At 36.4% G+C, this 6,000-nt stretch overlaps 1 protein-coding gene across 1 annotated transcript in view; it reads left to right on the top strand.

The window, feature by feature from the left end:
• Window positions 1-233: 233 nt before the first annotated feature.
• LOC106069602 (ETS-related transcription factor Elf-3-like) overlaps window positions 234-6,000 on the top strand; it is a 40,546-nt gene continuing 34,779 nt past the window's right edge. The window contains exon 1 of the mRNA XM_056044496.1: window positions 234-569. The gene's annotated coding sequence lies outside the window, so the exon portion shown is untranslated. The remainder of the gene's footprint in view (window positions 570-6,000) is intronic.

Below are 6,000 nucleotides of genomic sequence, written 5' to 3'. Positions count from 1 at the left end.
AGGGGGAGAGGTCGCTGAACCCTAAGTAGCTAAATATTAAAGTAAACGAGAAAAAAAAAGATTCAGAAAAACCCATCGCACGCTCGGAGTTGGTCTAAAAAATTAAGCTTGGCCGTGACAGCCAAGAACAGGGAGAGCTTTAATAATTGTAACCAAAGTATTGCCAAGCTAGTAGGTTTTTTTTTTTCTTCTCAAGTTGAAAATGTTTGTTGGCCCGTTCTCAACATTAAATGACCTGTCTCTTTGAGTCATACTGGAAGCATTTTGTTTTCTGTCTCCACATCGTTTAAACAAAATCAAACCAAATGTTTCTTGCCAGAGCCAGACTCTGGAGACGTGTTGGTTAGTCACTGAGCCATTTGTTCAGAGCTCTTGAAGTTGAGGAGCTCTGTTGAAGTACGTCTCACTTGTCGCCTTTAGCGTTCCGAAAGAAAAAAAACAAGAACTAAGATGTTTATAAGAAGATAAAAAAAGAACTTTTGTGCTTTCTTAGTGAAACACCCATTTTATTCATGGACACTTCGGATGTCATGTACTAGCCATTTCAAAAGGATGTCCCATACACAGAGGTTTGTAGTTTCTTTACAGCTGTTTGTGTCGCTTTTAGATTTAGGTGTGAATAACAATAATAAAAAAAAAATATTATTTTTTTTTTTTGCACTGAATGTGTCATTAACATGCATGCATTAAGGTGTGCATGTGTGCTTTTTATAACATGGGCTGAGACACGATCGCTTTATTTCTATCTTGATGCCTGTGTTGAAGTCAGGGTAAGTGTGATTAATGCTAAAGAAATGAGACTAATCCTTGTTAGTTTTCAGAACTAGACTGAGATAACAAACTTTTGTCACTTCAAAGACTAGCCAAATGAAATTCCACGAACAAAAAAAATCGAGTTTGTTTCTTTATTCGCCTGCCCTTGGAAAAATGTCTGTCTAATGTCAGTCAAAATAGCAGCATTAAAAATAGAGTAGAAGTTGGAAGATGTTTTATCTTCACATATTCTATTTTTCGGTAAACAATGACTGATATAATATGCATGTCCAAGTTTGTTTCGACTAGTAGTTGGCAACAATTGGCATAGTGTTATTGCTGACGAATTCCTACCCATCTTAAAAACAAAAAGGATTGTTCAAGACTTGCTAACTATGCCTATTTTTTGTGCTGCAGCTTTTTATTTATTGAGATAGAACTGCGAGGATACTAAATTGATGCTTATACCTCAAATATAAAAAAAATGTTTTATTGCACCTTCACTGCTCGTGCTTTTAATAAATATTAAATATATTAAATAAATTTTTTAACATAAACTTTTTTTTTGTTGGGGTCTTATTTTGCCTTGGCTCGTCTGTGCATTACAAGAAGTAATGACGTTTACAGAGCGCGTCTTTGGAAACAGCGCATAAAATATTATGGTGCACACAAGAGAAACAAAGAACAAAGAACCAACTCAATATGCGCATGACAATATTCACAGCGGAAACTTAAAGCATACACTTAACCAGAGAACACGTTCAATTTTGGTATTCAAGGTTAGAAAGACTTTTTGGTTTATCTGCTACTGATAACTTTCCATTTGATATTTTTTCTCACATTCAAAAAATGGATGTAAAAATACTAAAAACATTGTGCACATTTGAAAAAAAAATGCCACATGCACAGAGGCCTACTCAAAATGAAGGGTATTTGCATATCTACAATAATACATTCATATAAATAATATTTGATTTTGAAAATTTTATTATAGACAAAAAGAGAATAGATTTTAAAAAGATAGTTAATATTACAACAAAAGTTTGCATTTCAAAAATTCTAAAAAGAAATAATCTAAATGCTTTGTGCATCTCAATTATGAAAAAAAAAAGATTTTATTTTGAGAATTTTATTGTATACAAAAAGAAGTAATAACATGGGTAATGGAAACACTTTTCGGGCGTCTCTTTTCTAAGTCCAGATATTATATACCAGTGCTAAATATTTCTTGGTGGCCCTAAGCTATAGACTGCATTGCCTGTAAGTAAATCTGGCCCTGTTCATTAGGATCTGCTTAGAATATAATTAAGTTCAACTTTTCCAAATATTTGTGACACCTTAAATTCGATGTTTAAGCCTTAGAAGTCTGCATCGAAATGTAGACTATAAAACTTATTTTACTTATCTCTATATAAGAAACACAATACTTGAAATTTAGATTAAAGTGTTTCTTTGAAGAAACTCTCTCACGGTGCTTTTTTTTTTATTTAAAATTTAAACATACAATATTGAAATTCTTTGAAAAGCATCATTTGATATTCCAAATAACTACTATCAATATATTAGAAGTTTGTCTAACAAATGTAGTGAATATCTTAAAGGTACAAAAACAAAACAAACAAAAAATCATACAATTCTCAGAATGACACAAAGATAAAAGCACATTTCTTAACACATATGCTGGGGACAAATTTGTAGAAATGCTCTTTTTTCCCTAGTGGATTAAAGCGTGGAAAGATTTGCCTGAATCAGTCAGAATAACACTTGACTTAGATTACGTCTCTTATTAATATTAACACATAAATTCGCGTATGATGTAGGATCTAAAGAGCCTGTGTTTTGAAGAAACATTTTAAAATAAAGTAAAAAGATGGTGTAGAAATTGTATTTAGAATCTTTTATCACATCAAATATTCCTCAATCACATGTTAATTAACATTTGCATATCCATTACATTTTATATTCTCTTCCAAATTTCAAATTTAATTTTACATTTCACCACATCCAACTTTGTTCACATTTTAAAAATCAGTTTCAAGCAATTAAAGTCTCATTTTGTGTGTGGCCTAGCAAGTAGAGATGTGGAATTTCCATCTTAATTCTTTCATTTCTTTTTGAAATATTTGTCCACTTTTATTTTAGAAATCTTAGGACTTTATAACTCATAAACTGAATTTGTGCGGCTTTATCAACATCTTTGACAGCTTATCATTTCATCTCTGCATGTGTTACCGACTAACGATTTTTTCAATGGGACTAAATGGAAAATTTAAAGAAGAGTTTTTTAAAAAATCCGTTCCTTGTATTGTTACTCACAAGGAGTAGTTTCAAAAAATAATAATAAAAAAAGAAAGAAACAGACCTCAACGAACGATCAACCGATAGAGTGACAGAGCAATATTTTTACAAAGATGAATAGTGGCGATGGTGCATCGTGAGTGACCACATCTATGATAATGTGATAGCCAAACAGCAAAACCAAGGGTAACCTCGTAGGCGGCGACTGGGGAGGGGGATGGAAACATATGCAAGGACTGAAGTTAGGGGCTACACAATTTTGTTTAACGTCACTTCCTTTTCTTCATACCTTTGGCTTTGTTTTGTTTCGTTTTATTAAAATGAATATTGATTACGTTTAAATCTAAGTTTAGAATTTATATACATTTAGATTCTGATACCCTGTCTCAAGTCTCAACCCTTTTTCTCTATGGCACCAAACTTCGGCGACGCTGAGGAGGTGGGGGGGGGGGGGGGGGTAATGGGGGGGGGGGGAGCGCAGCATAACGAGATAAAGTCAACCGAAGTAACAGCGTACCCTGTCGTGACGTTGGAGTCAGTGACTGTATCTTGACTTGTGGTGGCAACAAGAGAGTTTAGTGAAAGTGTCTCTGTGTGTGTTGTGTGTGTGTGTGTTGTGTGTGTCTGAGCTGCGAGATTGCCATCTCTAGGTTGAGTCTACACAGAGTGCAGTATGAGGTGAAAGTGAAATTGAGTGTGGGTAAAAGGGGGGGGGATGGGGAGGGGGATAAGAGACATGCAGTTTTTCATAACGTTTCAGACGGGTGGTGTTGACGATACAATCGCGCCCCGACGTTATGCACCAATGATAATTCCCCCCTCCCTCCCCCTGTTTGCAGTGACAGGGCCTGTCAAGCCCCCGGGGCTTGACCAGATTAGGAGCTCCACTTATCACTCCCTAGCCCGCCCCAGTCAGCAGCATACCAGAATATGATGTCTCGACTTTTTTTTTGTTGTCATCCTCAAACATTTGAATATGATTTCCTGAACCCATTACTTAATACTGAGGACAAGGGCGGGGCAACAGGTGGACAGAAGTCTTATACGATGTCCATATTGTATTGTTATAAAAGTAATAGACACCGCACAGAAATCAAGCATTTGAATCCAACAGAACATAAACTACTAACTAGTTTTTGTTTTATATGCTAGCTCGAACACGAATGCTTAACGCCTGATTTCTTACAATTCTAAATTACCATTCTAGTGATTAAGTCACAGAGATTACTCTGTTTTTAATTAGCAATTATGAAGTCCTAATGCCTTGAATTAGTGAGATTTTTTGCTTTGGCTTAGGCCGTTCGGCGCATTTGCCGTCAAGCTGTTTCCGTAAAAATCTGTCACTGGTAATGTCTGAAGCCTCTTCCCACCTACTCTGAGGACCTCCATGAAAGTGTGGCGCTAAGTTGTACTAGTATGTCATCGCAACTCTTAGTATGCGTAATTCATTTTCTCGGAGAACATGTCCCGCAAACCTCATGCGACGCTCTCTCACAATCTTACTAAGGATTCGACTCCCAGTTCGGCATAGGATTTCCTTGATTAAGACCCGATCTCTATAACTGACTCCTAAAATCTGTCTTAGCCATCTTTGTTGAGCCACATTTAGTGTTAGATGACTATTCACTTCAGTTTATTAATGGAGCCCTGCCACTGGTAAAAATGTGTAACCTCTCTTGAATATGCTCTTGGAATTAAGTGACTGTAGTTTGCTTTAGATTTTATATCGAAAAGAGAAGTTTTATCGTCAAAATCATCTGTTGGGGGTTTTCCACCTCAAAATGCTCTGTAGGGGGATCTTAAACTCAAAACCATCTGGAGGGGTATTAAACTTAAAAAAAAAGCCATCTGTAGAAGAGGGGTTTAAACTCAAAACCCCTTTTGGCAACGCTCATAGCATTTTGAGTGCGTAATTTGCTTTTTTTCTTACACTGAAGATGTATTTTTTAGCCTCAAACCCGCCTGGCGGGGGGTTTAAACTCAAAACCCCTTTGGCTACGCTCATAGATTTTAGAGTGAGTAATTTACTTTTATTTATATTAAAGAGGTACTTTTTAGCTTCAAACTCCACTGGAGGAGAGTTTAAACTCAAAACCCCTTTGACTACACTCATAACATTTTGAGTATATAATTTGCTTTGTATTTATTATTAAAGAGGTATTTTTTACCTTCAAACCCCGCTGAAGTGGGATTTAAACTCAAAACTGAGTCAAAACCCATTTAGCTACGCTTATAACATTTTGAGTGCGTAATTAGCTTTTTTTATGTTGACGAGGGGGTTTATCGTAAATTTTAGAGGGGGTTTTAAAATCAAAATCTTCCTTAACTGTGCTCTTGGAATTAGGGGATTTTCGTTTGCATTTTTTTTTGTTTTGTTTTATAGAAGAGGGGGAGTTAACTGCAAAAACCCCAGGTAGGGGGTTTAAAACTCAAAACCCCTGGTAGGGGTTTTTAAACTCGAACCCCTCTGGTAGGGGTTTTAAACTCGAACCCCCCTGGTAGGGGGTTTTAAACTCAAAACCTGCTGGTAGGGGGTTTTAAACTCAAAACCCCTTTGGTTGTGCTGGGGCAAGTGATGGTTTAGTATTAAAATCTCACCTAAAATAAACAAAATCAAAGCAAAAAATCAGTCACTAAATTCCGATCCCCCCCCTTCGGGGGGGATTTCATTTCGGGGGGGGGGGGTTGAACCCCAACCCCCCCTGGCTACGCCCATGATATATATATATATATATATATATATATATAGAGAGAGAGAGAGAGAGAGAGAGAGAGAGAGAGAGTGAGAGAGAGAGAGAGAGAGAGAGACAGACAGACAGACAGACAGACGGACGGACGGACGGACGGACAGACAGATAGATAGATAGATAGATAGATAGATAGATAGATAGATAGATAGATAGATAGATAGATAGATAGATAGATAGATAGATAGATAGATAGATAGAT

Source organism: Biomphalaria glabrata, chromosome 10 (assembly GCF_947242115.1).
Source record: "Biomphalaria glabrata chromosome 10, xgBioGlab47.1, whole genome shotgun sequence".
Classification (NCBI taxonomy): Eukaryota; Metazoa; Mollusca; class Gastropoda; family Planorbidae; genus Biomphalaria; species Biomphalaria glabrata.
The sequence above is the reverse complement of the archived record's forward strand: the minus strand, read 5'-3'. Positions and strand labels throughout refer to the sequence as shown.